We start from the raw sequence: 16876 nt of genomic DNA, 5'->3' as shown, positions 1-16876 counted from the left end.
GTTTCAGTTTTGGACATATATCCTCAATCTCATATGAGAATAATAATCGTTGCTACATGCTTATGCATTTAAGAGGAGTCCATTATCCGTTGTCCATGTTGTCCCGGTATGGATGTCTAAGTTGAGAATAATCAAAAGCGAGAAATCCAAAATGCGAGCATTCTCCTTAGACCTTTGTACAAAGCGGCATGGAGGTACCCTTTGTGACACTTGGTTGAAACATGGCATGCAAAGATCCGGTAGTCCAAGCTAAGTAGGACGAGGTGCGGACACTATTAGTATACTATGCATGAGGCTTGCAACTTGTAAGATATAATTTACATAACTCATATGCTTTATTACTACCGTTGACAAAATTGTTTCATGTTTTCAAAATAAAAGCTCTAGCACAAATACAGCAATCGATGCTTTCCTCTTTGAAGGACCATTCTTTTACTTTTATTGTTGAGTCAGCTTTACCTATCTCCTTCCACCTAAGAAGCAAACACTTGTGTGAACTGTGCATTGATTCCTACATACTTGCATATTGCACTTGTTATATTACTTTATGTTGACAATATCCATGAGATATACATGTTATAAGTTGAAAGCAACCGCTGAAACTTAATCTTCCTTTGTGTTGCTTCAACACCTTTACTTTGATTTATTGCTTTATGAGTTAACTCTTATGCAAGACTTATTGATGCTTGTCTTGAAGTACTATTCATGAAAAGTCTTTGCTATATGATTCACTTGTTTACTCATGTCATTACCTTTGTTTTGATCGCTGCATTCATTACATATGTTTAAAAATAGTATGATCAAGATTATGATGGCATGTCACTTCAGAAATTATCTTTGTTATCGTTTTACCTGCTCGGGACGAGCAGAACTAAGCTTGGGGATGCTGATACGTCTCCAACGTATCGATAATTTCTTGTGTTCCATGCTACTTTATTGATGATACCTACATGTTTTATGCACATTATATGTCATATTTATGCATTTTCTGGAACTAACCTATTAACAAGATGCCGAAGAGCCAGTTGCTGTTTTCTGCTGTTTTTGGTTTCAGAAATCCTAGTAAGGAAATATTCTCGGAATTGGACGAAATCTTCGCCCATGGTCCTATTTTTGCACGGAGCTTCCAGAAGACCGAAGAGGGAAGGAAGTGGGGCCACGAGGCGCCGTCACCATAGGGCGGCGCGGCCCAGGCCCTGGCCGCGCCGACCTATGGTGTGGGGCCCTCGTGTGGCCCCCCACGCTGCCCTTTCGCCTACTTAAAGCCCCCGTCGCGAAACCCCCGCACCGAGAGCCACGATACGGAAAACCTTCCAGAGACGCCGCCGCCGCGAATCCCATCTCGGGGGATTCAGGAGATCGCCTCCGGCACCCCGCCGGAGAGGGGATTCATCTCCCGGAGGACTCTTCATCGCCATGATCGCCTCCGGAGTGATGAGTGAGTAGTTCACCCCTGGACCATGGGTCCATAGCGAGTAGCTAGATGGTCGTCTTCTCCTTGTTGTGCTTCATTGTTGGATCTTGTGAGCTGCCTAACATGATCAAGATCATCTATCCGTAATTCTATATGTTGTGTTTGTCGGGATCCGATGGATAGAGAATACTATGTTATGGTGATTATCAATCTATTGTTTATGTGTTGTTTATGATCTTGCATGCTCTCCGTTATTAGTAGAGGCTCTGGCCAAGTTTTTGCTCTTAACTCCAAGAGGGGGTATTTATGCTCGATAGTGGGTTCATGCCTTCATTGACACCTGGGACAGTGACAGAAAGTTCTAAGGTTGTGATGTGTTGTTGCCACTAGGGATAAAACATTGATTCTATGTCTAAGGATGTAGTTGTCGATTACATTACGCACCATACTTAATGCAATTGTCTGTTGCTTAGCAACTTAATACCGAATGGGGTTCGGATGATAACCTGAAGGTGGACTTTTTAGGCATAGATGCAGTTGGATGGCGGTCTATGTACTTTGTCGTAATGCCCAATTAAATCTCACTATATTTATCATATCATGTATATGCATTGTTATGCCTTTCTCTATTTGTCAATTGCCCGACTGTAATTTGTTCACCCAACATGCTTTTATCTTATGGGAGAGACACCTCTAGTGAACTGTGGACCCCGGTCCTATTCTTTACATAGCATACAATCTATCGCGATTGTGTTTTACTATTTTCTTGCAAACAATCATCTTCCACTCGATACGCTTAATCCTTTGTTACAGCAAGCCGGTGAGATTGACAACCTCACTGTTTCGTTGGAGCAAAGTACTTTGGTTTTGTTGTGCAGATTCCACGTTGGCGCCGGAATCCCTGTTGTTGCGCCGCATCACATTTCGCCACCATCAACCTTCAACGTGCTTCTTGGCTCCTCCTGGTTCGATTAAACCTTGGTTTCTTTCTGAGGGAAAACTTGCCACTGTGCGCATCATACCTTCCTCTTGGGGTTCCCAACGGACGTGTACATTTACGCGCATCAGGTACCTCGGAGGAGGGATCCTCACGAGGGGGAAAAGAAGTAGGGGCCATAGGGCGGAGTGTCCTCGGGACGGTAGTACGCGAGTTACCCAGCCTCGGAACACCTGCACGATGACAGTGCCTACTGCTGCTTGTCTGAAATTATCTGGGCACTTGCGCGTCGTTATAATGGTTGTGGTTCTAGGGCTCCCGGGATCCGGCTTATTTTGCGCACAGATCTAGGGTTTACATGGAGAGTCCTAGCCGGATTACAAGTTGCCTAACTACGGTACAATGTCTTGCCGTGCACGTCAAGGATCCGCCTTCCATCTACGTCGTACTGGATTCTGGTCCCTCATGGGCCTTCACGGATCCGGCTTCCTCCGAAGGTCGGTTAGGATCCGGCTTCCTGATCCTGGGCTGGACTTCATCCTTCATGATCAACAACAACTGGGCCGCCCGATGGGCCACACGCCACCATCACCGTCTATGGGCCACCCGGGCTTGCCGGATCTAGGCACTGTCGATGGTACACCCATGAAGTATACCCACAACAGATACCCTCGGTGAAGGGTGCTAACCCGGAAAACCCATATGTGGGCTAAGGAGGTAATGGCTATCATTCCGGCCTGGACACATCCTTTCCTGGATTACCTTATTGATCAGAAGTTGCCAGAGGATGAAGTCCTCGCACGATAGATCATTCGGCGAGCAAGGTCCTACAGAATTGCTGATGGACAGCTCTACAAACGAAGTGCAAATGGGGTATTTCTAAAGTGCGTCCCAAATCAAGATGGCATTGAAATCCTCAGAGAGATCCATGCAGGGGATTGCGAGCATCACGCCGCTCCTAGGTCTCTCGTTGCAAAAGCTTTCCGGCTAGGATTTTACTGGCTCACAGCTAAAGAAGATGCTGAGAAACTAGTGAAAACCTGCCGAGGTTGTCAGTACTACGCTACTCAACCAAACGCTCCAGCTCAAGAGCTGAAGATCATCCCTGTTACTTGGCCGTTTGCGGTTTGGGGACTCGATATGGTTGGGAAGTTAAAGAAATCATCTCCTGATGGTTTTGAATACCTTTTGGTCGCTATTGACAAGTTCAGTAAGTGGATCGAGGCAAAGCCAGTGAGAAAGGCTGATGGTGCTACGACACTAAAATTTATTTGGAGCCTCGTGACGAGATTCGGCATCCCACACAACATAATAACAGACAATGGCACAAACTTTGCACAAGGGGAACTAAAGGATTATTGTCATGACGTAGGGATCCGGCTTGATCTTGCATATGTGAATCATCCACAATCTAATGGTCAGGTCGAACGAGCCAATGGTCTTATACTAGCCGGAGTCAAGCCCCGCCTTGAAGAACCGCTGCGACGTGCAGCCGGAGCCTGGGCTGAGGAATTAGATTCTGTTATGTGGAGTTTAAGAACTACCCCTAACAGGTCAACCGGATTTACTCCGTTCTTCCTGGTATACAGATCCGACGCTGTGCTCCCCTCCGACATCATCCACGCGAGTTTCCGCCTACAATGAAGAAACTGCTGACGAGGCTCGACAGCTATCTGTGGACCTGATTGAAGAAGCTCGGAACCTAGCTGATCAACGTTCCACCATTTACCAGCAAAAGCTCCGACGTTACCAGAGTCGTCGAGTTCGGAATCGCTTGTTTATGGCAGGTGACCTGGTCCTCCGCCTTCGATAGGTTAAAGAGCATAAGTTGCAATCTCCATGGGAAGGACCCTTCATCATCAGCAAAGTGCTTCACAACGGATCTTACTACCTCGTCGATTTTCGGGAGTTATAAGATAGACCTGCCAATTGGTACCGGAAACGCAAACGGGAGGATTCGGATGACATATACGATGAAACAGACCGTCCCTGGAATATAGCACAACTACGTCCTTTCCACACTTAGCAATTTCCGCATTACATATCTTGTAATATATATGATGCATGATCAATGAAATAAAGCATGGTTCACTCTTTGAGTCTTTTACCTCCTTTAGTTTTTCATTTTTGGATCGTGTATGTTTTCCGACTAAAACCGCGGAGCTGGATTTTCCCGTCTAGTCGTGTATGAAAGTTGTGATTTTCAAAATCGTCCTTTAGGACGTAAGCTTAAGTTTTCTAGTGGACAAGTTTTTTGTTACGAGCTCATGGATTCCTGGTAGCGATTTCCGGCACCTTGGATGGGGGCTTATTTCCGCGGCTATTGACGGATCGCCATTGGGCTTCGTCGCCACAGGCGAGCGTTTCCAGCTAAAGATTTTCCGGCTCGTGGAAGGTCAAGTGAGCAAGCCGGAAAACTTAGAAACTAGCACTTGCTTTTTCAACAAACGAAACATGCATATATATATTGAACGGATAGGAGGATAAGTTTTTCCGCCCACGGTTTCGTCCTAGCTACTTATGAATATTTAAGTTATATATTACAAACCCTCGATGGGGCCAAAATGATGCATTGTTTTTCCGCAGGACCAAGTTTTTTACTTCTCCCTAGCCGGAGAAGAGCCGGCTCCATCTTCAGTTTGTGTTGCTTCATCTTCCGCCTCTTTGGCCGGAGAAGAAACATCACCTTCATCATCATCATCCTTGGCTTCCTCGGTTGGAGACTAGGCGCCATCCTTGGATTTGTCCTTCGAGCTGGTCCATGTGATTTGGCCTTCGTCGCTGGATCCGACGGGTCGCGCCACCGCTTCTTGCTCCTTGGCATATTATGCCTCGAGGACTTCATCAACCGGCAGCACCACCTTGTCGTAGAATTCATCGTGGCAAATGCGGCACGCGATCCAGGTATCGTAGCCACCGCATGCATCTAATAATGCGTTTACATCTGCATCCGGAGGAACTCCGGTGGTGGCGAGATTGATATCCAGACCCGGAGAGCGCGCCAAACACATGGCCAGAGACATTTGGGCGGCACCCCTGGCATATGAGGCTTGAAGGTCCATGATACGTCTCCAACGTATCTATAATTTCTTATGTTCCATGCTAGTTTTATGACAATACCTACATATTTTGTTCACACTTTATGATGTTTTGATGCATTTTCCGGCACTAACCTATTAACAAGATGCCGAAGCGCCGATTCTTGTTTTACGCTGTTTTTGGTTTCAGAAATCCTACAAAGGAAATATTCTCGGAATTGGACGAAATCAACGCCCAGGGTCTTATTTTTCCACGGAGCTTCCAGGAGACCGAAGAGCATACGAGGTGGGGCCACGAGGCGCCGACACCACAGGGCCGCGCGGCCAAGGTGGGGCCCGCGTCGCCCTATGGTGTGGGGCCCTCGTGCCTCCCCCTGCGCTGCCCTTCCGCCTACTTATACTCTCCGTCGCGAAAACCCTATTACCGAGAGCCACGATACGGAAATACTTCCAGAGACGCCGCCGCCGCCAATCCCATCTCGGGGGATTCAGGAGATCGCCTTCGGCACCCTGCCGGAGAAGGGAATCATCACCGGAGGGCTCTACATCACCATGCCCGCCTCCGGACTGATGCGTGAGTAGTTCATCATTGGACTATGGGTCCATAACAGTAGCTAGATGGTTGTCTTCTCCTCTTGTGCTATCATGTTTAGATCTTGTGAGCTGCCTAACATGATCACGATCATCTATTTGTAATGCTACATGTTGTGTTTGGTGGGATCCGATGAATATAGAATATTATGTCAAGTTGATTATCAATCTATCATATATGTGTTGTTTATGTTCTTGCATGCTCTCCGTTGCTAGTAGAGGCTCTGGCCAAGTTGATACTTGTAACTCCAAGAGGGAGTATTTATGCTCGATAGTGGGTTCATGCCTCCATTGAATGCAGGACGGTGACGAGAAAGTTCTAAGGTTGTGGATGTGTTGTTGCCACTAGGGATAAAACATCAATGCTTTGTCTAAGAATATTTGTGTTGATTACATTACGCACCATACTGTAACACCCCATTTTTCAGAACCTGCATATTTTCCAACAAGTTAAAATTTTGAGCCAACAAAAACTTTTGTTTAACACTGTTGATTGAGTGTAGGTTAGATTCTTGCTTGGCTTAACTCAATATTCCTTTCTGGTATGGTATGCTTGTTACCACACCATAAATTAAATAAGTACACTACCCCTTAAAATTTTTCAGAAATGAGCTATTAAATTTATTTAACACCACCTCTGGTGCACCATACCCCTCAACACCCTAACCCTAGTTTGGTGAGCATCACTTTTGGATAAGAGGGAACACTTTACCCTCTTCTCTACACCACCACCAGATCACCTAGGGTTGCACCACCAACACCACCATACCTTATTTATTTTTTCTTCATTTTGATTTACACTTGTGCACATGCACTTTGGTCACATTTTGGCACATGCATGGCATGGCCCCCTCTTGTTTTCACCCCTGCCCCTTTTTCCTTCTCTCTCTCTTCTCTCTATGGTTTTGGCCGAGAGACAAGAGGGGGAACTTCCCCCTCTCTTTTTCCCTTCTCTCTTCCCTCTCTTTTTCTTCCCTGGTTTGGGTCGTGGACGACACCACTCCTCTCTCTCTCGCCCTGGCCCAACCCTAGCCCGTGCTACCCCCTCTCTTCTGGCCCAAACGCCACCAGCACTCTCTCCCGCGCCAAAACCCTAGCCCAAAACCGCACGCGCGCGCCACGCCGGTCAAGCGACATGATGGCGTCTCCTCGTTCGACGCGCCATCAACCTCGACTGCCCGCGCGCCCCCTCGTTTCCCTCCCCTCACTGACGCTCCAGGGCGACGTCACCGTGGGGCCAGCTGGTGACGCCAGCCCTTGGACGCCCGTTGGCCGTCGCCACCGCCCCTCCCACTACCGCGCCCCCCCCGCCTACAAAAACCCCCAGCGCCCCCACTCCCCCTTCAGCTCCCCCACGCACCACGCCGTTAGGCTGCCCCACTCCACCCCTGGCTGCTTGAGCAGCAGCTCAAGCCGCTGCTGTCGACGCCGAGACGCTCACCGCGGTCACCGCGTGGGTGACGCGCAGGTGGTCACCGCCGCGACGCCCTCGACGCTCCCCTCTCTCCCTGTCTCGTCGCCTGCACCACCTCCTACTGCCCCTAACCCTATCCGTTGCCCTCCGCCGTGCAGATCTGCAGCGGAGCGACGACACCGACGATGCACCGGCGACGCCCGTGACGCAGACGCCGCCGAACGCGACAACGCCGGCGTGTCCGAGCCTCGCCAGGACGCCCACGAGCAGCACACCCACGCCGCCGACCCGTCTGCACCGATCCACGCCACCGCCAGCCGCCGGTAAGCCCCTGGCCGCCCCCTTTCTTCTTCCGCGCCGGCGAGCGCCGCGGACGTCCACGACGCGCCAGATCTGGGCCGTCGGATCCAGATCGGGCGGCCGCATGGCGCATGCACGGCCACGTCCGCGTGCATGGCCACGTCGGCCTGCCTGGCCCGCCACGGGCCCCGGCCTTTTCTTATTTTTCTTTTTTTCACCAGCCACCGGAGATGCCCCACTGGGCCGGCCCATTTGCACCGCACCGCACGGCCCAGGGCGTTCCCGCCCTTTTTAATTTTTGAAAAATTGTTAAACAGGAATTAAAAATGGAAAACCTACTGGTGTCTTTGTTTCGTTAATAAAAATAGTTTGGTAACTCTGTTTGACATGAATCCAATTGCATCAGAACCAGTAACAAATTATCTTTCAAATGCCACTGGTCTTGTATTTTTAGTATTTTTGTACAATTTCTAATGTATTAAACATGATCACTGTATTCTGGTTAGTATTCTTAATTCTAAAAATTGAAAAATAAATATTTTTGAATGATTCCAATTGTGTTGGTCTTATATTGTTGCTATGCATCTAAGAAAAATACCAGAAGACTCTTTTAGTAATGTTTAGTCTCTGGTTATGATTGTATGTGTGTCACATGGAATAATAGGAGTAGATTTTGACGTTTTTAATTAAACCTTGATGCATTGTTTACCAAAATGGACAAATCATGTTTTGTTTTCTGCCAAGCCACTCCCTCGCATACTTTCCTTTTATTTGTTAACTCTTGGTTCTTGAGTATATGTTGATTGTATATATCGTTTACTTTGGCGACGCTAGATACGAACGAAGGAGAGATTGAAGGAGAGGACTTTGGAGAAGGATTTGAGGAGGACCAGGGACAAGCCAACCAGGGACAAGCCAACCAAGGCAAGCCATCTTTGAACTCTGAATGATGTGGTGTTGGATGTCATTTGTTGATGTCCCTAAGCATCTTATCTCTTTTTGTGATGATCTCTCTCTATGTTGGTCTACATATGGTTGTAATAAGGGTAGTACCTTGGGGTGGTTTTTCATCTTGGTTCACACATGGAAAGATGCATGGTGTCAATGCCGTACTATTTCCTTGGGTCTTAATAAGTGCTCAACCCGAGCATGCACCATCCCTAATTATAGTTTTCCACCACCCCCCTACTTTGTTGAGTGTATAGGTATCAAAGTCATGATGCTTGGTGTATTTCTCAAATTGAGAGGAGTAGGCCGTGTACCCCCTTTAATAATAAATGAGTAACACAACTACTCCACTCAAGTAGCATTGTAGCACCTCAAATCTGAGAGTTTGATCCACCCTTTGTTATTATCCTACATGCTTCCCTTAAGCACTTATGCTCTCATGGTAAGATGACCATCATCTCGGCCATGGTACTATAGTAGTTCCTATTCATGAAACTATAGGTTGGGAACCCCTCAAGGTTTACCTTGTTGTAAATGTTTATGAAAACCTTGGGTGTGTTAGCCCAAGTGTATGGTTTAAGAAAAACAAGGGAACTTGAAAAGGGTATGGAGAATATTGGTGTTTGGTGATTCGTGGAACACCAGGGGGTTGGAAAAAGAAAAGGTTTCTAAAATGGAGCACTGCGTATAAGTGTTCGCCGTTCCAACTTTTATTCGCGCAACCACATTACCCAAAGTGGGCACGGGCTTAGTCCGTAGTCCGTCGAAATTGGCATAAGCAACCTTCACAACTATCTAGGGAGGGTCACGACGACCTCCGACGCCGGGTTGCGCTGCGAAGGAGGCAATACACTGTCTAGACCGATAGCCGGACGATTACTGAGGGTCTTCCGTCATGGCGCCGGAGATACGCTCAAAAGGAGGTATGCTGCCGGGGTGCCGGGAAGGGGTAAGCCCGCAGGGAAGGACTTGTGCCAAGGGAGACGAGCGAAAGACTATGACTGGTTATTCGGGACTCGCATACTTTCGTATGACGATCCGGGGATGATCCCGGCGGATTTACCAGTTCTTGTGGAGAAAGTGTGCAAACTCTGCAGAGTCAAATCTATTCGAATAGCCGTGTCTGCGGTCATGGACAAGTTGTTATGGCCATACTTAACCGGGGCTTGAGTTTTGTTTTATCAAATGCTTTGCAAAGAAAGTGTTGTGTTGTACCGGAAAGGTACGGAAAAAGGGCGTGTGTTGACCATATGGAGATGGTCGTGGAGTTGGAGACCAAGTGGGGGACACTTACCTAATGTTTCTTGGAGAGGAACTCTTCTTCAATAAAGATATAGAGATGTCATAGAACTTTCCCTCGCATATCCATCAAATGAGATGGAGAAATGCAACTCTTCTTCAATAAAGATATAGAGATGTCATAGAACTTTCCCTCGCATATCCATCAAATGAGATGGAGAAATGCAACTCTTCTTCAATAAAGATATAGAGATGTCATAGAACTTTCCTCGCATATCCATCAAATGAGATGGAGAAATGCAACTCTTCTTCAATAAAGATATAGAGATGTCATAGAACTTTCCCTCGCATATCCATCAAATGAGATGGAGAAATGCAACTCTTCTTCAATAAAGATATAGAGATGTCATAGAACTTTCCCTCGCATATCCATCAAATGAGATGGAGAAATGCAACTCTTCTTCAATAAAGATATAGAGATGTCATAGAACTTTCCCTCGCATATCCATCAAATGAGATGGAGAAATGCAACTCTTCTTCAATAAAGATATAGAGATGTCATAGAACTTTCCCTCGCATATCCATCAAATGAGATGGAGAAATGCAACTCTTCTTCAATAAAGATATAGAGATGTCATAGAACTTTCCCTCGCATATCCATCAAATGAGATGGAGAAATGCAACTCTTCTTCAATAAAGATATACGAGATGTCATAGAACTTTCCCTCGCATATCCATCAAATGAGATGGAGAAATGCAACTCTTCTTCAATAAAGATATAGAGATGTCATAGAACTTTCCCTCGCATATCCATCAAATGAGATGGAGAAATGCAACTCTTCTTCAATAAAGATATAGAGATGCCATAGGACCCTTTAGTGTTCCTTGCACTGAGAAGCCGGAACGCTATGTCGACACTTGTTGTTGATGCATGCTATATCCACAAGAGAAACTGTTCTTCCTCTCTTGACTCTTTTAGATAGCTTAAGTTAGCTCCCCTTTTGATGGTTTTGCGAGTACAATTCCAAATGTACTCACGGCTTTGTCCCTGGCTATTAACTTGGCCAGACTATGAGGAGGACTATGAAGATGATGGAGGATACCAGGACGACTATGCGACCTAGGACGATCTCCAAGTCAGACGCCTGTAGGTCTAAGGCATGACTTGGGCCCGACGACGTTGACGTGTATCCGCTGCTATGTGTGTGAACTTGCCCGTTGTGGCATTTATGTATGAATGGGTCATGTGACCCCGTTATTGTAAGACTTATTTATTCGGTACTGTAATGGATGATGTAATTCTGGATATTCAGTTCGGTTATGTGCTCACGGTGCACTGATCATGGGATCGTGAGTTGAATGCATAACAGGGTATTTCGGACAATCCCCACAGAGCTGGTATCAGAGCCATCCTGACCCTAAGAGGCCCTAGTTAGCATGGACGCTAAGATAGAACAAAAACTATTTTCCATAATAAAAACGAGATGACTATATGCTGAAATACTGCCTAGTCTCTCCCCTACTTTCTCTTAGATAATTAACTTTACTTGCATTAATTATTAATGTTTTTACTTTATGCACTTAAAAACTTGGCACACATTGATCATCTTACTAATAAAGAACTTAAAATTTTTGTGTAGATGGATCCACCGATGTTCACTGAGAGCATCCAACTTGGCTTCAAGAAGCCTCCCTACCTGTTTGAGACCGCCCTCGTCGAGGTGTCCCAGGCCGTTGGACGCCTGGCACCCGAAGTGAAGGGTGGACAGATGGAGAGCACCAAGGACGGCGAGATGTCCTGGATGGTGGTTTGCACTCTTCGTGGCTCTCACGTGAAGCAGCTTGAGGAGATTGAGGTCCAGGTCTTTGACCGCACATGGGAGGATGGACTGGTGAGGGTGCTCCAAGCAGCCCTCTCTCGCCTTGTCTTCCACCACCGTGTTGAGTTGGAGACCATGGGTCTTCCTCACGCCCTATTGGGACGCCGCAATGAGGAGGGGGTTCCCACTATGACCCCCTACTTTTGCCCCCTTGGCCGCCAGGTGAGCCAGATGGAGAACTTGTTGTTCAAGACTCAGCTCAGCCTTGACTCCAACAGGATGGAGAACGAGGTGTTAAAGCATGAGCTTGAAGGGCTCAAGATGGATCTAAAGTTGGCCAAGCTCAAGCATCGCCGCCAACAAAAGAAGACCCTCCGTATCCGCGAGTCCAACTACATGCTCAAGGTCAAGGTCATGCACCTCAAGGCCGCCCTCCGTGATGCCGAGGACAAGCTCGAAAATTCCCAGGATGATGGCGAGGACATCCGCAAGGAGAACACCGCGCTTGTTAGTGATGATGAGGATTTCATGGAGGAGGAAGGACTTGATGGGTTAGATGATGAAGACGATGAGGACCGCGCCTTCATCAACGACGCGCCCGAAGAACCCGCACCACTTCACACCGTGGAGGCTACTCCGGATGATGAGGAGGATCCCGAGGAGCCCCCGTTCGAGGACCCCTCCGCACTACTTGATGATTTCTAGATGTGCACCTTCGAGACTTGGTCTATGTTAGGATGTCCCTTATGATGCGATGAACTTGTTGGTCTGTGTGTGACCATGTGTGATGTGAACTTAATGCTTTTGGTAGTACCAACGTTTGTGGTCGGATGATTAAGTATTTGTGTTTGCTTTGCTTTTCTTTCATTGGAGTTTTCTTTCTCTTGCATGCACATTCCTTCCCCTTATGTAAACGGCACTTGAACCTCCGAACTTTTCCATCATCTCATTTCTATGTCTACCACCTTCACCCTTCCAGATGGTTGAGACCCGCCGTGGAGCCACTTCCGACAATCCACCCCCACCCCCGGATCCTGATATGACTCAAATATTGCGCCTCTTGATGGAAGACCGCCAACGCGCTCGTGCGGAAAGTGAGGCAAACATCGCCGCACTCAGGCAGATTGCTCAAGCCGCCGCGGGAAATCGCAACAACGAAGAAGGAGAAGGACACGGCGAGGAAGCACCAAGATCACGCCTTAGGGACTTTCAGAATACCAACCCGCCCGTGTTCTCCAAGTGTGTCGCTCCCCTTGATGCGGATGACTGGCTCCGCACCATTGAAAACAACCTTGAAGTCGCCGCGGTGGGAGATCACGAGAAAGTTCTTCTCGCCACTCACTTTCTCTCGGGACCCGCCCGAGCTTGGTGGGAAAATATCAAGGCCATGCAAGCTCCGGATCATGTCATCGACTGGGCGGAATTCACCACCAAGTTCCATAAGGCTCACATTCCCACGGGTCTGATCAAGATGAAGAGGGACGAATTTTTCAACCTGAAGCAGAATAACACCACCGTGGTGGATTATCTTGAGAAGTTCAACACTCTAGCCAGGTATGCCCCGCAAGATGTTGACTCTGATGAGAAGAAGCGCGACCGTTTCATGAATGGTCTGCAGGAAGAAATACAGAGTATCCTAGTGGCTGTACCTTACCCCGACTTAGAATCACTTGTGGATGCCGCTATTATGGTGGAGTCTAAGCGCAAGGCTGCTTACGAAACCAGGAAGCGCAAGATGCAACAGCAGCAGAGTGGACCCAACAACCCCAAGTACCGCAGTCCACCCTCATCAAGACCTGCTAACCCACCCCAGAGAAACTCAACACCAGCTCCAGCTTATCGCTCCAACAACTACACCCCCAACCGTTCAGCTCCACAGCACCGTCCTGGAGGAGGAGGGTATAATAACAACTCTCGCCCTAATCCTCCAGCTCGTCCCCAAGGAGATGGATGCTTCGCTTGTGGGAAGCCGCGGCACTTCTCTCGTGAGTGCCCTACCAAGATGAGGACACCTCAGCGCGCCAACGCTCCCAGACCCAATCAAGCTCAAGCTAGGACGGCGTCAGGAAAGAAACCTGTTGTTAAGAAGCAGGCAAATGCTGCTCATGGACATCTGAATCATGCCAGTGCTGAAGAAGCAGAAGAAGCTCCTGACATCGTGATGGGTACGTTCCTAGTCAACTCCACTCCTGCCCGAGTTCTTTTTGATTCCGGAGCATCTCATTCTTTCGTCACTGAACCCTTCGTTAAGAAGAGTGGGCTAAAACCAACCATAATGAAACGCCTCATGCTAGTCCAAATTCCTGGATCCACCGCTAAAACCCGCTTATCTTGCAAACAAGTTCCTATTGTTATACACCAAGTACCCTTCCAGGCAGACCTCATAATCTTAGGAGCCCAAGGCTTAGAGGTAATACTAGGAATGGACTGGATGACCAAGTATAAGGGACGCATTGACTGCGTCGAAAAATCCATTACTCTCACCAATGATCAAGGCCTACCCGTAAAATACACCGCCACAGTACATTCATCCAAAGCTTTCTGTAGGAAAAGCATCTCTGGACCCAACCTTGAACAAGTCCCTATTGTCTGTGAATACCCTGATGTCTTCCCGGAGGAATTGCCGGGGATGCCCCCAGACCGCGACATCGAGTTCGTCATAGAACTAATTCCGGGTACCGCACCCATAGCCCAGAGGCCGTACCGTATGAACCCCCAAGAACTAATCGAGTTAAAGAGACAATTGGATGACATGTTATCCAAAGGTCTTATTGGACCTAGTGCTTCACCATGGGGATCGCCTGTGATCTTCGTGGACAAAAGAGACGGAACCATTCGCCTATGTGTGGATTACCGGAGGCTCAACAAAGTTACTATTAAGAATAAGTACCCTCTGCCCAAGATCGATGATTTGTTTGATCAGATGAATGGAGCTAAAGTATTTTCCAAGATAGACCTTCGCACCGGGTATCACCAACTCAAGGTTAGAGAATCCGACATTCCTAAGACTGCCTTCACCACCCGTTACGGATTGTATGAGTACACCGTAATGTCTTTTGGACTCACTAATGCCCCCGCCTACTTCATGAATCTCATGAACAAGGTTTTCATGGAATACATAGACAAGTTTGTTGTGGTGTTTATCGATGACATCTTGGTTTACTCCAAAACTGAGGAAGAACATGAAGAACATCTGCGACTCGTTTTGGGTACCCTTAGGCAACATCGACTATACGCTAAGTTCAGTAAGTGCCAATTTTGGCTCAAGGAAGTTGGATTTCTTGGCCATGTATTGTCAGCCGAAGGACTCTCCGTTGACCCCTCTTTGATCAAGTCCATTGTGGACCGGCAACCCCCAAAGAATGTTACGGAAGTAAGGTCTTTCCTCGGATTGGCGGGATATTACCGCAAGTTCGTTGAAGGATTCTCGAGTATCGCCAAGCCAATGACCCTCCTACTTAAAGAGGGTAAGAAGTTTGAGTGGACTGAAAAGTGTGAAGAAAGCTTTCAAGAGCTTAAAAGGCGACTTGTTTCAGCCCCCATCCTAACCATGCCCGACGTCACCAAGGACTTCGTGATCTATTGTGATGCTTCCAAACTTGGTCTTGGAAGTGTCTTAATGCAAGATGGGAAAGTGATCTCTTACCTCTCCCGACAGCTTAAACCTCACGAGGTCAATTACCCCACCCACGACCTGGAATTAGCCGCTGTAGTTCATGCTCTCAAGACTTGGCACCACTATCTGATTGGAAACAGGTGTGACATATACACTGATCATAAAAGTCTCAAGTATATCTTTACCCAGAGGGAGTTGAACATGCGACAGAGGAGATGGATTGAGCTCATCAAGGATTATGATCTTAGTATCCATTATCACCCTGGAAAAGCCAATGTAGTTGCCGACGCCCTCAGCCGAGATCCCTGTTCTCTCAACTCCCGATTGCAAGTCGAGCAACCCCTGCTTTACCAAGAGTTTGAAGATTTTGGATTGGAGTTGGTTAGCCATGGATTCCTTGCTGCCATGGAAGCCAGATCTACCCTACGAGACCAAATCAAGGAGGCCCAAATAGGACATAAAAGTATTGAAGGGATCAAACGCCGCATGGGCAAAGAAAAGGTAGAAGGATTTTTAATTGATTCCAAGGGAGTACTATGGTACAATGGACGGCTTTGCGTACCAAACATTCCTGAGTTGAAAAACCTGATAATGGAGGAAGCCCATAATACTCCTTATTCTATCCACCCTGGAGGATCTAAAATGTACCAAGATTTGAAGGACACCTTTTGGTGGCATGGGATGAAGAGGGATATTGCCTTCTTTATCGCTCGATGTGACGTATGCCAGAAGGTTAAAGCTGAGCACCAACGCCCCGCCGGATTGCTGCAACCTTTGAAGATACCGGTGTGGAAATGGGAAGAAGTGGGAATGGACTTTATCACAGGACTTCCCAGGTCTAGCCGTGGACATGACTCAATCTGGGTGATAGTAGACCGTCTCACAAAAGTCGCTCACTTCTTGCCTGTCAAGACCACCGATCACGGGAGAGCTTTAGCAGATCTCTACATCTCCCGTATAGTTAGCCTTCACGGCATTCCCAAAGTCATCGTGTCAGATCGAGGCTCCCAATTCACTTCTCGTTTCTGGCAGAAGCTCCACGAAGCTATGGGCACCAAACTATCTTTCAGCACAGCCTACCATCCTCAGACCGGAGGACAGACCGAAAGGGTAAACCAGATTCTGGAAGACATGCTCCGAGCATGTGTTCTGGCTTATGAACCAAATGGGAAGATTGCCTGCCTTTCGCCGAGTTCTCCTATAATAACAGCTACCAAGCCAGCCTCCAGATGGCCCCCTTTGAAGCCCTCTATGGGAGGAAATGCCGAACCCCTCTCAACTGGACCGAGACCGGAGAAAGCCAAGTGTTTGGTCCAGACATACTTCGAGAAGCGGAAGAGCAAGTTCAGCTTATTCGCGACCGTCTAAAAGCTGCACAGTCCCGCCAGAAGAGTTACGCCGACAGTAAGCGCCGGGAATTAACCTTCTGTACCGGAGATTTCGCCTACCTTCGGGTAACCCCTCTCAAAGGAATGAAACGTTTTCATGTCAAGGGCAAACTTGCACCCAGATTTATTGGGCCTTTCAAAGTGCTAGGACGAAGAGGAGAAGTGTCCTAC

The sequence above is a fragment of the Lolium rigidum genome, chromosome 5, assembly GCF_022539505.1.
Source record: "Lolium rigidum isolate FL_2022 chromosome 5, APGP_CSIRO_Lrig_0.1, whole genome shotgun sequence".
NCBI classification, from domain to species: Eukaryota; Viridiplantae; Streptophyta; class Magnoliopsida; order Poales; family Poaceae; genus Lolium; species Lolium rigidum.
This window is presented reverse-complemented; position numbering follows the sequence as displayed.